Source organism: Uranotaenia lowii, chromosome 3 (genome assembly GCF_029784155.1).
Source record: "Uranotaenia lowii strain MFRU-FL chromosome 3, ASM2978415v1, whole genome shotgun sequence".
Lineage (NCBI taxonomy): Eukaryota > Metazoa > Arthropoda > Insecta > Diptera > Culicidae > Uranotaenia > Uranotaenia lowii.
In genome coordinates, this window is record NC_073693.1 from 116,670,900 (window position 1) to 116,688,932 (window position 18,033).

At 31.2% G+C, this 18,033-nt stretch overlaps 1 protein-coding gene across 1 annotated transcript in view; it reads left to right on the forward strand.

The window, feature by feature from the left end:
* Positions 1-4,525: 4,525 nt before the first annotated feature.
* LOC129754367 (LITAF domain-containing protein) overlaps positions 4,526-18,033 on the forward strand; it is a 32,029-nt gene continuing 18,521 nt past the window's right edge. The window contains exon 1 of the mRNA XM_055750382.1: positions 4,526-5,026. The gene's annotated coding sequence lies outside the window, so the exon portion shown is untranslated. The remainder of the gene's footprint in view (positions 5,027-18,033) is intronic.

Sequence of the window (18,033 nt, forward strand, 5' to 3'; positions counted from 1 at the left end):
ATCGACAACAAAACCAAATTGTTGAAAAAGATTTGAGTAAACTTAAGAAGTCTAAGATACATATGTGTCTAGCACAAAAAGAAAAATATGATTTAATAGATTTTTTTTAATTTTTGTCTACTTTTTTCTAATTAAAGAATATGAAAATATTTCATTCACCAAATGTAATTTCCTTAGTTTCTTGATGATAACGTTGATTTTTTTTTTAACTAACAGTGTCAACTTCTTATTGATAATTCAAAACATTACTTTGTGCTCTTTAAGCATTCAAGTTCTAGAGACTTCTAAAATATGAGGCAAAGAGAGAACAGAATCAAAGAGTTTTAAAAACGGCAATAATATAATAAAAGAATTTTGAAAAATTTGTGTCTAAATATTATAATATAATTAATTTTAAGTTGTTTTCCGCCTTCATCCAATAAAGCCCTTTTGAAAGTTCTTTGCTTTAACATGGATCACGGTTAGGGGAAAGAGCTAGTTTATCAAGGAAGAAATTTGGATGGTATTGATCTACTTTCAATATTTTACTCGATCCATTTCATTGGACGTTTATCAATTGCCTCATAGAAAGAGGAGTTTCCTTAAGAAATATCTATGAGCATAGGATGTGTAGGAAAATCATGATCGGATGTGTAGGAAATCATGTAGGAAAATCATGATGATACCAAAATGTATCCTGATCTCTATCTTTCACCAACTAACCCAATCCCTTCTTTAGATACTTGAATACGGATTAGCAGACATATAGACGTGCGTTGGTGATACTAACTTATCGCTGGTTCCGACTTTATCAGTTTTTTAGTATACAGGAGCGAGAGGTTGTTAGTTGAATATAAAGAGAATCTTACTAACAATCCTTCCCTTTTCCTAATTGACTACTAGGACGTGGTGGGCGCCGTTTTTAATCACATAATTCATATAAAAAAGGAGAGCATTAGTTTTGTGCAATGAGAATCGCTGCTAATACCAAGCATTATTCTTTTGGACTTCGTGCAAAATTGATGGTCTCGATTAATCACGGAGTAGCAACCTATGGTGACGTGAAACTTTTTCTACTTAGCAACACCAGTGATCATGGAATTCGAAGTGTATAGTTTGAAAAAAAAAATTAAAAAATACGAAGTTCCACTAGAATTGATTTTTTTTTAAAAACTTTAATTGAAACATTTCGAGTTCAATGATTTAAGGTGGATATGAGTAGTAAATCAAGAAAAGCTAAGCTAAAGCCTGACGTATAAAACTGTATGGGTTAACTCAAGAGCTCGAAAATATTGCTGATCCACTCTTTTTTTCTATTTCTGCGATAGCTGATTTGGGCTCCCGTAGGGTACCACTGTAAAAAAAATTACAGTATTCAAGAAAAAATTGAGCATTGTTCTACATAAGGACTATTTATCGACTGAAATTAAATCGGAAGAACAAGCGGAAAACATTGAAAGATGATTTAATAAAAAGTTGTCAAACAAACATGTATACCAAATATTATTATCAGATTATCTATTGTTTATAGAAGCTTGGTCAATCAGCGGTTAAAATCACGGAAAAATGAATAATAAAAAAACCTGTTTGCGATGGAGTCAATCAGCGAACAAATTCACGAAAAAAAATGAAAACCTGTAGTTGTTTAAATAAGTTTAGAGTTCGACGACACGGTAGCGATCATTCATTGAATGTTGGATTTCGTGCTATGTTTTGCAGTCGGAGTTATCCGTATAAAGTTTAACTGAAAAGCGGTTAGCGTGTAGAAAACCGTCAGATTTTATACTGATTTGACAGATCGCACAAATTTCGCAGTTATGAGTGTGCAGTCCAATTTTTTGCGATGCGAATGGTATTATTTCCTATAATAGATTATTCACCGTACACAACTCCTTTTTTTAACTTCTCATATACGATTTGTTACATTTTAACGACAATATAATTGAATTCGACCAGCATATAAAGTATCAAAGACGCATTTATCGCATCAAAAATCTTCGTCATGCCAAATTCGTTAATTCTCAGGCTATGGAAAAATGTTTTTTCAATAATGTAGATTGTTTTTTGTTTTGTCTGGGATTTTAACGCTCGTAATTAATTCAATCTCAATGAATACTAAGAATAATAATATTTCATTCCGATGACTTCATGTTTTGTCCTCTCTTGCAAAATAATGATTTGAAGATTGATTCAAGAATTTACTTCTTAACTTTTCAATGAAATTAGTGAGTAAGAGTGAATTTTTTAACTGCTCCGGCTAGCCTACCGCACGGAAGGCTACCGTCGCGCGATTAGAAATTTTGCCAGTAACCGCAATATGTCGAGTGTTCTTCGAACTGGTTGATCGCCATTTTTTATAAACACAGTAAAAAATAATGATAATTACGTGTACTTTAAAATGGTTGCCTTAAAAAAATTCGACCCGTAGTGTGCAAAACAAACAATTCTCAATTGATTGATTTGAAATTAACTACAAAATCATTTAATATTACAGCAAATGTCCTGTAACAAAAAGGAGCTTGACATCTGCCGTAGTTTTACTGGTTGGAAAAAAATATGTGTCACGTAATTTAAATCACGTAATTTTTTCGACCTGTAAAACTACGGTAAATGTACTGCTCCTTTTTGTTACAGGATATTATAATTTTTGCTGTGAAGTTTTTCTGCTATTTTGAAAACTTTGTTTATGAAGGTTTAAAACGTCTTGCTGCTCACTCTGTTGTGTTGTGAGCCTACTTGGTTGAATGACTCAACTGAATCAAAGCAATCGAAAGATTCCTTCCGATTGATTGAAAACGCTCGCTGAAGAACGTAGTAAGTTGCTATCGAAAAACCGCTATATGAACTTTTCATTAACCGTGGTTGAATCAAAAGGAATCTTTCGATTGCTTTGATTCAGTCTTGCTGCTATTTTCTTCAAATATTCTACTTTTTTAAACTATGCGGCAACTTTTATTATATGTTTCATACTGTGAAATATCTGTATCTTTACTACACACAAAGAATTTCGATCGATTCCTAGCAAAAAAAATTGCTGTAAACGTTCATCAATCAAAATTTTTGCTGGGATACAGCTTATATAACTCGTTTTGCTGGCTTTTCAAGCACTTGATCTCCATTGCTGAAAATCCAGCAATCGATTTATCATGTTGGAACTTTTGTATATTTTCGAAAATTTAATTTGGATACGTAAAAGTGAAGTTGAAATAGTTTTATGTTGCTAGAGCTCACATTAACTCACTTAATATAATAGTGAGTTGATCGTTTAAACATGATTGAATGATCATATTCACAATACAGTGTTGGTATAGCATTAAAAAAGCAATATAAAGTTTTCAGTTGCTTTCATTCAGCCATTCCGTCATACTGGGTAAAGTTTTTTACGATATCGAAAAATTTTGAAATTTGTATATCTGTTGCTCGATTTTTCAATTTTTCTATGAGAATAAAAAATTAAAAAAAAAACTATCTCACGATGTGAGAAACTAGATTATAATAATTTTGTTAACATTAACTGTTAACTTAATTACACTATATTAAAATAAAAATTGAATAAGAGTTGTGGTTTGTTTGACGGTATCTATACATTTTTCTGCGTGTAGAAGGACAGTGTTATAATCAAAAATATAGTCATAAACACTTCTAAAAAAATATTCGTTTGGATAAGTTTTAAAGAGATTATAATAAGTGCTGAACAAACTGCTTTTTAGAGCTGATTAATTGCATTTATAGTAATTCGATATTTAATTACTATAATTTAAGAGATTGCTATTGGAAATAGCAAAACAGACCCCGTTTGTTTTGGGCAACATTCGATTTTGGCAACATCCAATTTTGGCACATGTGCCAAAATCGAACGGTTTTTAGAAACAACATTATCTTTCAGTTTTCGTTATAACAGGACCAATTAAATTTTGACAAACACCATAAATACATTTTTTTGTTCTGAAATTGTGATAAAATGCAGCAATTAAAACAAAAGTTTTTTAAAAAAATTATAAATTACTCAAAATTGACAAAAAGATAATAAATTCAAAAAGTTAAAAAATAAATTCAAACAAAACACTGAAAATGACAAAAAAACAACTAAAAATGATAAAGAAAGACAAAAACAACAAATATGACAAATGAAAACAAACATATAAACAAATCAATAAAAGTGTAAAATGCATCCACAAGATTATGAAAAAAATAAAAATTTACTACAAACGGTCGAAAATTGACTAAAACAACGTTTCTGATAATGAAAATAGTTTTTTGGAAATATAACTGAAAAAAAAAATATTATAAAAACGGGGTCTGTAGATTGAAAATCAAAAAGTTTCGCCCAAAAATTTGAATTATGGTTAATTTTAAGCACCTACGGGTTCGGATCATAAATAAAAATTTATAGCAGCATGCCATAACTTCCATCAAGAGAATCAAAACACAAAAATTTGACTTCCAACGTTTTCGCGTGCATTTTTGACGTTTCTTCATGGCACGCTAGCGTATCTGTCAGACAGCGCTGGCTGCGATGTTTGTGTTTCCATCTATCAGAAAAAACCACTGCAAAAAGGTGGAGAAGCAGCACGCACGCCAAACTGTCGTGTTGAAGTAAAACCGAAGACAGAAAAAAAGAGCTGAACTCTGGTCTGGTGTTGGTTTCGCTTAGAACGATTTTTTTTCCTCCGTTGTCTGTTTCCTTCCTGAATCGCAGGAAAAATCGCCCAAAGCGTAGTGCTAAAAATACCTGAAGGCAGATGATGAAGTCATATTCATATCGCTCGGCGAACGCAACAGACAACTAACTAGAGAGAGTGATTCGAATACGTCGGACTAATCGCTGTATGTTCTATCAAGTGTTTTGTGGTGCTCGTTGGCGTTTTGGGTTGTGTGGCAAGGTTGCAAAATTATTGTGCGGAGGATTGCCCCGTTCGATTAATTAGCGTTGCAATTTGTGCAATCGAATCAATCGGGAGTGTTAGGAGGTGATATACTTGAACCTTTCAAGGGACAGAAAACGACCGATCCAGGCCTTCGGTAGGCAGTGAGGAGTAACCAACAAGTACGTATTACTTGAGGACATGAAACAATAACGCAGAAAAATTATGAAATCGATTGGCGAAAGCGCTTCGATTGGTCACAGAAAATGGGTCGAAGCTTGATTGAAGCAGGTTTCGAATTCACAAGATGTGCCCCGATGACGTACAACGGATTCGAATTGAATATTTCATCAATCAGCAAACGAAAAAAAAAGTCTGAAGAGAACAAATCGAGACTCTTTTCTACCTGAGCTTTAGAGTTTTGGGGTGTATGTTTATCATTCAACAAAGGTGCAGAAAAGAAGCAAAAAAAGACGACTCAAAAAAGGAAGCATTCCGATACAAAAGCATTCAGGAAGGTTCATTTGAATGATGTATCTTTGTGCGGTATTGTGTTGAAGTTTTGCTCGAAGATTGACACGGGAACATCTGCTTAATCCTCTGATGTCCGAACAAAACTTTACGACGAAATCAGCAGCAGAGATGTTTTTCCAACCAATTATTATTTTCATCCAAGGTTATCGTCGTGTAGACGCGAATTCGTTTCAGCAAACGTATGTACGTGTGCAGGTATATTACGTGTCATTACCAGTCAATTGCCCTTTTAATTTGCTAGGGCCTAACATTAGCCTATCGATTGTTTTTGTTGGCTGTCAAAACAATGAATTAGCTCTCTGTTTAACAAAAAGCGCCGATACCAAGAAACTTCGTTTAGGGAAACCCGAACAGGGGAAAGAAACAAAACTGTTAAGTTAAGATTTTTTTGTCAGAAATAACTTACCACTTATTGGATGTTAAAATGTAAGAAATATCATCTAAGTCATAACAAACAATAAACTCGTGTGAACAACCAAACCACAAAATGAATAGTACATTATGACAGAGATTCGTTCTCGCAACCATTGGCATAGTAGACTTGAGTTCTATCCGCTATGTCATAGCTGCTAGCATTTGTAATCTACCTTGTGACAACACTCAAAGTTTGTATCGATATAAATATGGTCGAAGTATATTTCCAAGGAAAGTGAAATTTTTTGACATTAATTTTATTTATTTAGTTATTCATTGGACATGTAGTATAAGGTAAAGGCAGAAACACAATACAGCGTCGGTCGTCGCGTCACGTCAGCGGTCAACGCTGTCGATAAGTACTAAAACGCGGACGCGACGCACCCGACGATTTTTGCATCACAATTCAGCGTCAAGAGACATCTTAGATGTCTCTTGACGCTAAATTGTGATGCAAAAATCGGCGGGTGCGTCGCGTCCGCGTTTTAGTACTTATCGACAGCGTTGACCGCTGACGTGACGCGACGACCGACGCTGTATTGTGTTTCTGCCTTTACTTGTTTTTAGACTGTTTGGAAGATTATCCCAAACAGCAATGCTCCCGGCAAGAATTGTTTTATTGTAGTTTTCGGTATAATGACGCTGTATTGTAAAATTAAAAAAAGCGATTACTTCTAAGACGAATAAACTTGCTTGATAAATAAGTTGGGCCTCTTGAGTTTATGATTTTATAGATAAAAATACATAATCTCAATTTACATAAATTATATAAAGAAGTTCCTAAAGCATGTGATTGATGATGACTAACTCTACGGTAACAAGATAATTTGAAGATGAAACGAATGCAACTTTGTAGTATCACTTTTAGCCGGTTCATTATTAGCAAAGGCTCGCCGACTAGAAATTCGGCTCCAAATATCATATGAGGAATTATAAGAGTCTTCACCAGTATTAGTTTTATGCTTACAGGTAAAAAATGTGAATTAAACCTACTTGGGCATACGCAACTATTTTTAAAATTTTCTAGCACTGCGCATTTATAAACGATGTCCACTGCAAGTTTTTTGGATTATAACATCAAAATAAGTATTTATGAATAGAGAAAAGAGTATTGGTCTTAAAATTGATCCTTGAGGAACTCCTGATATAACTGGAGCACAACTAGACAGAGAATCTTTGAATGATAGAAACTGAGTTTGATTTTTCAAGTAAAAGTCTAATAATGAAACAGCACTTCGTGAAAACATAAATTGGTACGAGAGTTTTTTAAGAAGTTTTACAAGTGAGACTGCTTTTAAAAAATCTATGGTCAGCAACATGGACAGATGCTTCTGGTCAACCTTGCTGTGAATATCGTCGAGCACTTTAGCTAACGCTGTAGTGGTACTGTGCTTCGATCTGAATCCTGACTGAAACTCGCTAAGTAGATTAGAGGAATTGAGAAAAGATAGTACCGAAATCGGGCTAAACAGTCCGATTTTATCATAGGAATTGCCTATATTTTTTGAAAGTTGGGTGGCACTTTATAACTGGGATACCATTTCTTCAAATCGATCGATGCGCACTCTGGAATCGACACTACCTACTGTTGGAAAAATTATCCAAAAAACGAAATCGAGAGTCCAGTCAGTATGTTCAGTGCAAATAAGACGAAGGTTTGAAAGATCTTTACTTCTATATTTTTACATTTAAGATAGAATTTTAGTTACCTTCCATACTAATGGATACTAATTTGATTTGAAAATGGAGTTAAACAGCTTACAAAAAGTATTAAACAAAATGGATTTTTTTTAATTTCAGCAAAATTCGATCTGGGCCCATGGCGTTAGATTTGATTGAATGAATTGCTATAACTATATCGTTGAATTCAATTAAAGTAAAACGGAATCCATTTTCATTCAGTGGTAGAACTGGAAGATGTCCATCGTCAGTAGTAAAATTTGAAGTAACGTTTTTTAAAAATATTTGAACAAACTTGACCATAATGGTAAAAAATGGGGATAAATAATATTACTTTTTTATTGCATAAAACATAAATTTTAAAATGAAATGTATCTTTTACGCAAATAATGAGAGGGCTCTTCTTTGAAGGGTCAGTCAAATGTGATATTTTGTATTGAAAACTAACACGCTTTGAATTTTTTTTCTCGAGTTCTAAAAAATGTCTTTGGAATTATTCCAGAAATTATAGATTGATATTTTAACTACACAACAATGTCTTTGTTAGTTTTTTCAATTGCTCCAATTTGAAATATGGGGATTTTTGTCTAAATCCTATAACGGGGAGACACATTTTGTCTAAAACCTATAGTTTCATCGTTATTCATTTTTCTCGCTAAATAACCAATCTGGACTACCGTGCAATGTTCCAGAAATCATCAAAAAAGATGTTTTTGAAATTATTCATGATATTTTCATTGAATATTTTAGTTTTTAAACCGATTTTTCTCTCAATCGAATATGATTGTATTCTTCATTCAGTCAAAAAACCATGTCAAATTTCAAACATATTTCCGTTTTTTGCAGAATGTGGATTTCCGAGTCCTCAATTTTCGAAAAACAAGAGTTGAACCGACCAAAAAATTTCTCAATAGAAACTCAGCGGTTTTTTTCTACTGTTTATTGTTTATTTTGTTTTAATTGGTTCGTGTTTTAAGACAGTGTTCAGTATCTAAGACCATTAGACCGCTGCAAAAAGTGACTTTTTGTTCCCATATGTTTTTTTCGATGCATTTTGGGTCACCAAGCATCAGTGTAAAATTTTAGATGATTTGGTTGATTCCTAAGTTAGCGCAAAGCGTTTCAATTTTGTATGGAAATTTGTATGGAAGACGAAATTTATGCACATCAGAAAATTCAAATAAGGTTGAAATGAAGTTGGTCTTTGATTTTTGGTTTCTACTATTCTTTAGCTTCATTTTATTCTAAGATGACAAACAGCTAAGTATTTCATGAAAAAAGTTATAACCACACCACACATACAACAAAAATCTGAATCCATTGAAAAGTATTGAAAAATGGCAGACTTTGTTTGCTAGAGCTTTTAATAGTTTTCATCAATAAATTCTCTGGCAATGCAAAACAGATTTTTGAGTTTTTTTAATTTTTATTCTATGGCTACACGGCTTTCAAAAAGCAGTCAAAAACGCTAAAATTAAAAAAAAAAATTGAACAAAAAATTTGCATAACATCGAATATCTTTTCTGGGGTACAAGTTCGGTTTTTGCATTGTTCACATGAATTGTACTTTAAGAACCAAGAAGTGTTTTTCATCCAAAGTTATAGTTTTTGGAGCTTTTAGTACATCTTTGGAGATTTTTGAATGAATAATTTTGTTTTCCCATACGAATTTCCATACAAAATTAAAACGCGTTGCGCTCATGCAGGACTGGATGGATCGCTTCCAAAAATTTGATTACTATTTCTGGCAGTAAAAGCTACCAAAACAAGTTATGGGAGGTGTACAAATTTTAGAGTTTGAAATTTACATACGAAGCTTGCAGCGGTCTAGTGACCGTTTCAATAACTAATGTTTCTACCCTATCATTTCAAAATCTCAACCAAAGAGAATATTTTCATTCTTTACAGAATCATACCACGGTGCTTTTATGGAAGTTGATAAAAAAAAATACAGTAACTCTAATTTTTTCAGAAATGAAAAATTTACCCTTTTCTGAATCATATTCAGGCAAAATTAAAATATTTGGTCGGTGAGTCCTCATACGTTTTGTTTTTTTGAAGATTTGTAGTCCATATTTAGAAATTATTACCTGTAAATTTATTCCAATGCAATGGAATAGTAACTTTTTTCATGGAAAACTTATTTTTTATTTTTACTGAAATATTTTGTCATTCTGAAACAATAAAAAATTTCACCGCCTGGAAAGATAAGTGATTTGGACTTCCTGAAAAACTTATTTTTACATGAACATTTTATTTTAAATTTTATTATTTGGAAGATCCTTGTTATTATTGGTGTTATCCAAATGTAACATGAATATATATTTATATGTGTGTATCTTGGAGAACTAATTCTGGTTAAAAAATGTTATGATACATGAATAAGAACAGTTCAACACCATTTGATTGGTTTCCAACAAAATAATAAAAATATATATTTTTTTTAAATTGTTTTTTGCAATATTTCCACAATATTTGCAGGCTCTGATGCATATGGGTACGCACTTTTGAAAACAAAAATTTAATTTTTGATGATGCCACTCGTTTACGGCATTTTTAAAATAAATTTAAAGATAAATATTAGATTTAAACATATCTAAGAAGACCAGTTTTCAATAAAATTTTGTTAAAAGTTCAAGTACTTGCACTGAAATTTGCTTATTTTCCGCTACATAACATCTATTTTAAATTTCTTTTTCTCATATTGATGGTGAATAAATTTTCTATTAATCATTTGAACTTCACTTTTGCTTAAGAATTGAAGTACTGCTGATATATCCATATTAATGATCAAAAAACGATGAAATCTAGAGAAATTTCTATTTTATCGACGGGTTTGGACCTGATTTATGCGTTTAATTTTTTTTTTGTTTTTATGGATTTCTATGGTTTATTCAAATCAATGATTTCTATACTTTTTGCCATAATTGGTATACAATTGTAGAAGTTATGATTGTTTTAATGTAACATTAATGCTTAGTTATGGTTCTATTTAATAATAAAGTGACCTTCAGTGTACAGTAGAATAATTAAAATAAGTAAGGGATGAACAAAATATGATGAATCAGACGCGCTGCAGGCTAGTTTGCTATCGATAATCTGCAATTTACTTTTGCCAACAATACTGATAATTTTTGTACATGTAAGATCGACAAAAACATTGAAATGCATTTTTTTAGAAAAATTCCAAATTTATCACAGTTTTAGACTAGATTCATCCATTAAATAAATTTATTTCCAAAAAACTGTAAAATTTTATTTAAAACAATGAATTTAAGAGATGATTCAAATAATATAGTGGGTTGGAAATCGTGGAAGCTAAGATTATTTAATCTTAACAGTAATGCTAGCTCTTTGAATAAAATGGAAGAATCACAGAGTGCCTCAGGGTTTCAAAACTTGGGCTAGAAATTAATAAAAACTAAAAAGGTTAAAGCAAACTAGAGGCTTATTATGATAATTGTATCAAAAGACAGAAACAAGCAAAATTTAAGTTAGATTGAACTGCTGTAGCGATTTGCATTGAGTCTGAAGTGCGATTGGAATTTTGAGACATTTAACACAGGAGAAGTATAAAAACGGATTTCTCATCAAAGATGTCTTTTAACGTATCGTTAACTTTCCAAAATTCATTATCGTAATATTTTTTTCAAAGCTTAAATTAATGCAAACGTTTTTACTCCTGAACGCATTACGATAAGAGTTATCATAAAAAAGTTATAGCGATTCCTAATGTTTACTAATTTTCTAAATCATTGAGCTTTTTTTCAATTAAATTTCCTCCAGTGTTGCCACAATCAAAAAATCTAAAAATTATGGATTCAAATGGATTCATATTATTTTAGATAATTCTAATAATTTCAGATAATTTGACCCTCTCAGACTACTGACAGGATTTGCCAGACAATTTTTAAATTTATTTTTTAGGATACGAAGATACTTTTTTAGCATTTTTTATGTTAAACAGCTCTGTAACTAGTTTAAAAAAAATTGAAAATTTTTCAAAGTTTTTAATGACATTGTTGAGTTTAATTTAAGGGTATTGAAAGTTAAAACTAAGAAAATTAGCTCCTCTGAAATTATAAAACACTAAAAATATATTTTTTTCTTAAAGATTTCAAATAGAAAATTTTCAAAAAAAAAAATTGTATGGGGGGTCACCGACAAAATATTTTAATTTTCGGTGAAAATGAACCGGAAGAAGCTCTACTTTCTACCCATGCAAAAATTAGCGTAACTGTATTTTTTTTCTTTAAGTCCTTCTACGAAACACACCGTGATACATGCCGATCTCCATGAACCAAGGTTGCCAAAATCACAGAAAAATCTATAATTTCACTGAATTTTGAGCAAATTTTCATCACCGAATCTGTGTCACAGAACACAGAATTTTGGAAATACTCACAGATTTCACAAAATTTCAAAATTTTGAACGATTTTTCAAATTTAATCTTTGATGTCAATGTCAAATTAGGATTATTATTTTTGAATTGAAAAAAAATCATAAAATTGATTGTGTTAATTAATTTTTCTTGAGTAAAATGTTAAAGGCTGAATTTGACATGTGACATTGATAGAAAATGTATCACAAAACCGTCACAGAATTATTGAGAAAAATCACAGAAAGTCAGAAATTATTTTTCGTCAAAAGGTAGAAATGAACATGAAATAACAAAAAAACATACTCATTAAACCTTTAACCTTCCTTTACGAAAAAAAATGATCAAATAGCTATATCTGCATATTAATTGGACCAATTTTCCTAAACGATACCATTTTGGAATCTTGTACATGTTTACTATCTCTTTATGAAGAGGAATATTGGATATTATATTGAAGGCCTGTAAAAATTGGGCTCGAAGACAAAAAGGTTAAAAAAAATGACGTTTTTTTATCATAGATCGTGACCGTCTATAAATTTCACTATGTCAGCAAAATTGAAGCTGACTCAAAAATTTATTGATGTAACACAACCCCCAAGTAACATTAACAAATTAATAGCACGTCTCATCCATACCAGACATTTTTACCCGTTACAGTCCCTTAAGTGCCAATTTCACACTCCTGACCAAAACCGCTATATCTCTCTTGTTTCAAAATGCATTCGTCGAAACCTCGTGATGTATCTCAAATATGTTTCTCAGACATTGTTCAGCTACAGCACTTAATTTTACCATAATTCAAAGTCTGAGGAAAAAAATCCTAAAAAATGTGTTTCGGAAAAAAAAATTAAAGATCAGCTACGAAATGCTCTAAAAAGTTAGAAGCCATACGTTGCGCACAAGGTTATGTTTTTTTTTTTAATTTTTTTAAGATTATGACCAAAAAAATGTGAAAAAGTGGTGAAAAACCGTACTTTTCAATCACTGAACCCTCTAAATTGATTAATTAATGCTGGATAAATTTTTAAAAGTTGACGCAATTAGACACATTTTCAGTTCAAAGTAGCTGTTTTTCGAGCTTTTTGTCAATTTGCTATTTGGGGATTTTTTTTTTTATTATCTGATGGGTTTGCGCCGGGGGTCTTCAGATTTTCCCCAAAATTGAAAATTTGGTTCATTTTTGCGACTTAAAACACATGTATTTTTTCAGATTTCTAACATTTTTATTTTTTGAGTTTGCTTCGGTTAGATTTTTTGTCAATTTGAAATAACCATTTTTCAAAAAATTGTGTTTTTTACCTGCTTTGATAAGTTCTTTTGTTTCCATGTTGTTAGAAGTGCGCACTTCCTCCATATGTGAATGCAGTTGTTCGACCATTGTTTGTTTCCGAGCAAGGTGGTTAGACCAAGTGGAGCGTGATCTGGCGAACGTGGGGTGCCCGAGAAATTGGAGAACGGTTGCTATGAACCGAGTGAATTTTAGGAATTATGTTCGTCAAGTTATGTCGTGAGACGGAATACTATGTAAATAAACTGATGACCCCCGGCGCAAATTGTCAGATAATAAAAAAAAATCCCCATTTCTCAGATTTTTGAACACCTTAAAAATCAATTTTGCAATGGATTTTATTTGAAATACCCGACATTTCGACCATTTTATCTGGTTTTTCTCAGGGGAACTGGAAGTTTATTTGAGTATAATTATTTTTTTAGCATTGTTAGTGGACTATTCTAAAATGTGTTTAATCACTTATCTGTTTGCTGTTATTGTCAATATCGTTTTTTTTTTTCAACGGCTAGGTCCAGTATTTGCAGCTCTGTGGGGGGTATTTTCAAACATATTTTTAAATTATAATCTTGCAACTTCAACCGGATAGAAAAGATTATTTTTCATCCGATTTCCTATGGTCGCACTTTAACGTACTTTTCAAACTATGGATTTTATGTTAGCTTTCTTGGTTGGTAAGTGGGATTTGAATCGGTCTAATGTGTGAGTTTTGAATTTTCTTTATATTTTTGCTAACCAACTCACTACAGGACACCTAGCCTTTAAAAGTAACGATATTGACAACAACAGCAGACAGATAAGTGAATTTTCACGATTCAGTACAGTCCACTTACAATGCTCAAAATTGATTATACTTAAATAAACTTCCAGTTCCCTTGAGAAAGCCACCAAAAATGGTCGAAACGTCGGATATTTTAAATAAAAAGTTGTTTGATTAAAATTTCAGACCGTAAAAAGCCAAAAATTATAATTTATTAACATCTTTCTGATCGAAAACATAAACACAATAAGCTTACATTTGAAATAAATTTATAGAAAGGCAATTTTACATCGGTTCTAGTGGTGTAATGACATTAGCGCTGCGGTACTTGCTAGGCTGAATGGTTGTTAAGCCGAATGTTCGTTAGACCGAATGGATACTAGGTCAAAGAGATGATAGGCCGAATGGTTGTAGGGCCGGATTGTCGTTTAGCCGAATAGTCAGCCTAGTGACCATTCCCATAACCTGGCAACCAACTAATTTACCACCATTTGACCAAACATGCAAATTAGCGTCAAAGATGTCATTCATTTGGTCTAACATCCATTCGGTCTCATGATCGTTTGACCTACTGATCATTCAGCATAACGACCATTTGACTTAGCAACCAAATGGCCTAGCAACCATTCGGCCTAGCGACCATTCGGCCTGACAAGTGGACTAGCGCCAAGGGTGTCTAATCGGCCTAACGTCCATTTGGCTTCACATCCATTCGGTCTTTCGTCCATTCACTCGAACGAATTTTCGGCCTATATATCGTTTGGCCTAATGGCCATTCGGCCTAACACCTTTCGGCCTTCCGTCCTTTCGACCTAACAGCCTACGGCTGGATAACTTTAGACCGAATCACCCATTTGACGTGATAACCTATTTATCCTAATGTCTTCGGCCGAATGGCTTTTGGTATCAAGACTTTCAGCCGAATGACCCAGCCTCTGTTTTTGGTTACATTCGATTTTGGCACATGTGTCAAATGGTTTTTTGAAATAACATTATCTTATACTTTCCGCATTTACAAGGCCAATATAATTTTGACAAATTTATATCTTTGCTTAAACGTTCTTGAATGTTGATAAAGTTTAACAAATAATATAAAGAATCAAAAACGTACTCAAAAATAACGAAAAACGTAGAAATTTCATGAAACTTTAAAACAAAAACAAACATTTTGAAATATAATTCTTGGCTTTTCCGGTCCAAGATTTTAATCTAACAACTTTTTATTTGAAATAGCCTACGCATACAGGGGTAAATGCATCTAATAAACGATCAAAATTATTTGCGGAAAAAACAGTAAACGGTAGAAATTTAATGTTTTCGTAACATTTTCATATTTTTTCAATTCTTGAAAGAAAAAAGTGAGTTTCCATCTCGAAGGGAAATAAGAAAAATATTTCCTAAAATAATTAGTTTAGAGACTTCAAGTCAACACAAAAATTGTAGATCTCATTATTAAAAGAAACTTTGTTGAAGACACCATCAAGATCGCATGAAAATCATAAAAGCTACGAGCATTTAAAAAAATAATACAAGTAATTTTGAGTTTTTATTGATTATCTTTTTAAGTATACGATTTCCAAACGTCGTTTACTTAAGAAAGTTGTTCAAATTGTTGAAATACATAATTTTGTGGAACATATCAAATACATATTTCATCTATGAAAGGAAATATACTACAAAGTATTCAAAATAATGCCTTTTTTCAGTAAGTTATAACCTGAAGAGTTCGGCCGAGTTCGTATAATTTTTTGAGTGGGTTTTGTTGGTCAAGTTCCTAGCTTTTTATTGATGAATTCGAATTTAAAATTTAGCTAAAAATAATAGCAATACCAAAAAAAAAACAATACAAAAAGGAAAGAAATTTCTAACACCGTTTTTCACTCATGGTTACCACACAAACTAAAAATAGATTGGATTGATAAAAAAAATAAAATTTTCAAATCATATCAGTGATATGACATCACAATGAAAGTTTAAATTTAATTTTAAATTTTAATTCATCTTTATCAAAATTCTTTTCTTCATTTTCAACTGAAAGGTGATTGACAAATTCCGCTGTAGTATTTTGAACTTGAACAAAAAATATTGAATTGCGATAAGAAATAAGAATTTCTGATAACTGAAAACCCCAATTTGAACTTTGGAAAATGTATTCAATGATTGAAGTTTTAATTTAATTTTATAAAAAAAAAATAGATATATTTATTATTGTTTGAAAAGTGCCAGTGATTAAAGTCAGAGAAAAAACCTATTTATAGAAAAATAAATGACTTAAATAGTTCATTTTTAAAGTTCAAAATAATAACTTCATGCACAATTATACTCACAAGGAAGTGTTGGGAAATTGATAAATTTGAGAATGATCAATGAAAACAGATAAAAATAGAAAGATAAGGAGTTCCAATTACAACACATACTGAAAGAACAAAGCAAATACAAAATTAGTTAACATTTCGCATTAAAATTAAGTTAAATGTTGCTGCTTTCTTCAAATCATGATTAAACTTATAAAGATTAACTTAAAAATCATTATCGATCCATAAAAGACTATTTTATCTAAATAAAATTAATAACAAGTTTTAATATTTTCAATCACATGTTTTAAAGTTTAAAATTACAAGCTCTGGGTATTTTGTCACTTGGGATTGAAATATTGGGTCCTGGAAAGAGCAGAAGGTTGAAACTTTGTTTTTCTTATTAAAAATAAAGATTGAAGGGCTTATGTGTCAAGTACACAAAAATTCAGAATTGACAAAAAAACAAATTTGTTAAATTTGTATCTAAAACATAAATATTTTGACTTTTCGGCATATTAAATAAAGAATTGTGAAAAAAAACTGCACTTTAAAATTCGGTAAAATTATTTCAAAATTTAATCAAAATATGAAAATGAAATAGATAAGTTTTATGAAACATTTTTGGAGGTTTTTTTTTAATAAATACGTTTCACCATAAGGATTCACATGATTGAATTGATGACTCAAGGCTACAGTATTTTGGGGCTTACATTTTAATGATTGATTTGGTAGATTTAAGCGTTCTGAACTCGAATCTTTTATCAAATTTGGTCGAACACTTTGAGTTTAGGTGATAAGGAGTTTTAAAATGTATCAAATTTAAGTAAAATCAAACCTTGAAAACTGATTAACTAAGAAACCTACATATACGAAATAATCTTATACTGATTCTGTTTGTCATACTTCATCCAATAAAGGGACGAAAATGATGCATAATCTAAAATCATTCCAAGTAGTTTTGAAATTACTGTAGAAAGTGTAAAAACAACTTGATTTTATTCAAAAAATTTGTTGAAACTTGCACAATGTTTTCTTAAAAATATCTAAAGTTCAGTTTAGTTCAAAACTTCTTAAAAATTTGATAAATGATAAAAGTTAAAAAAAACATAAAACTTCTATAACTTTTTTCGCAGAAGAGTTTTAGAAGAATTTTTGTATAAACAATGCAGAAATTTCTCAAATACTTTAAACTTATTTTCAAAATCATTTAAATAACAAAAGCTGATAGAAATATTTCATATTCAGATTCAGGGTACCCAAATTAGTCGAAATCACCTTTTTAATTCATTGCACTTCAGAAAAATGTAAATTTTGTGGCCTTGTGTTAATTATGTGTTGTGTTGAGCATTTAGAAAAACAAACACGCGTAATAAAATTAAGCTGAAATTGGATGAATATTTCATATCAGCATAACATTCGTAATGAAATCAACGATTATTTAAATTAAAAAAATGGTTCTTTTCAAACTCTGTTTTTATTTAGTCACACTTCATTATGAAAACCAAAAATGGCCATCGTTATAATAACAATGGATTATTTTTTGTAATGAGTCATGTAAAAAACCATTCAATTTCGGCAACAATAAGTTTTTGAGTGCATTTCAAAACACGAAAGGGATCTATATTATAATTGGCAAGTTGATAAGAGCCATTTGAAAACTTAACAGATTGTTCACTTTTGTGAGTTTTTAATACAATTTTTTTGCCTGATACACTTATTCATTTTTTAAATTAAAGAAGGATCATATAGAGTTCAAAATAAAAATTTCCTTCTAACAGTGTTGTTTATTAACCCTCCAAAGCTGTTAGGGTCAATAATATACGCCTGAATATCT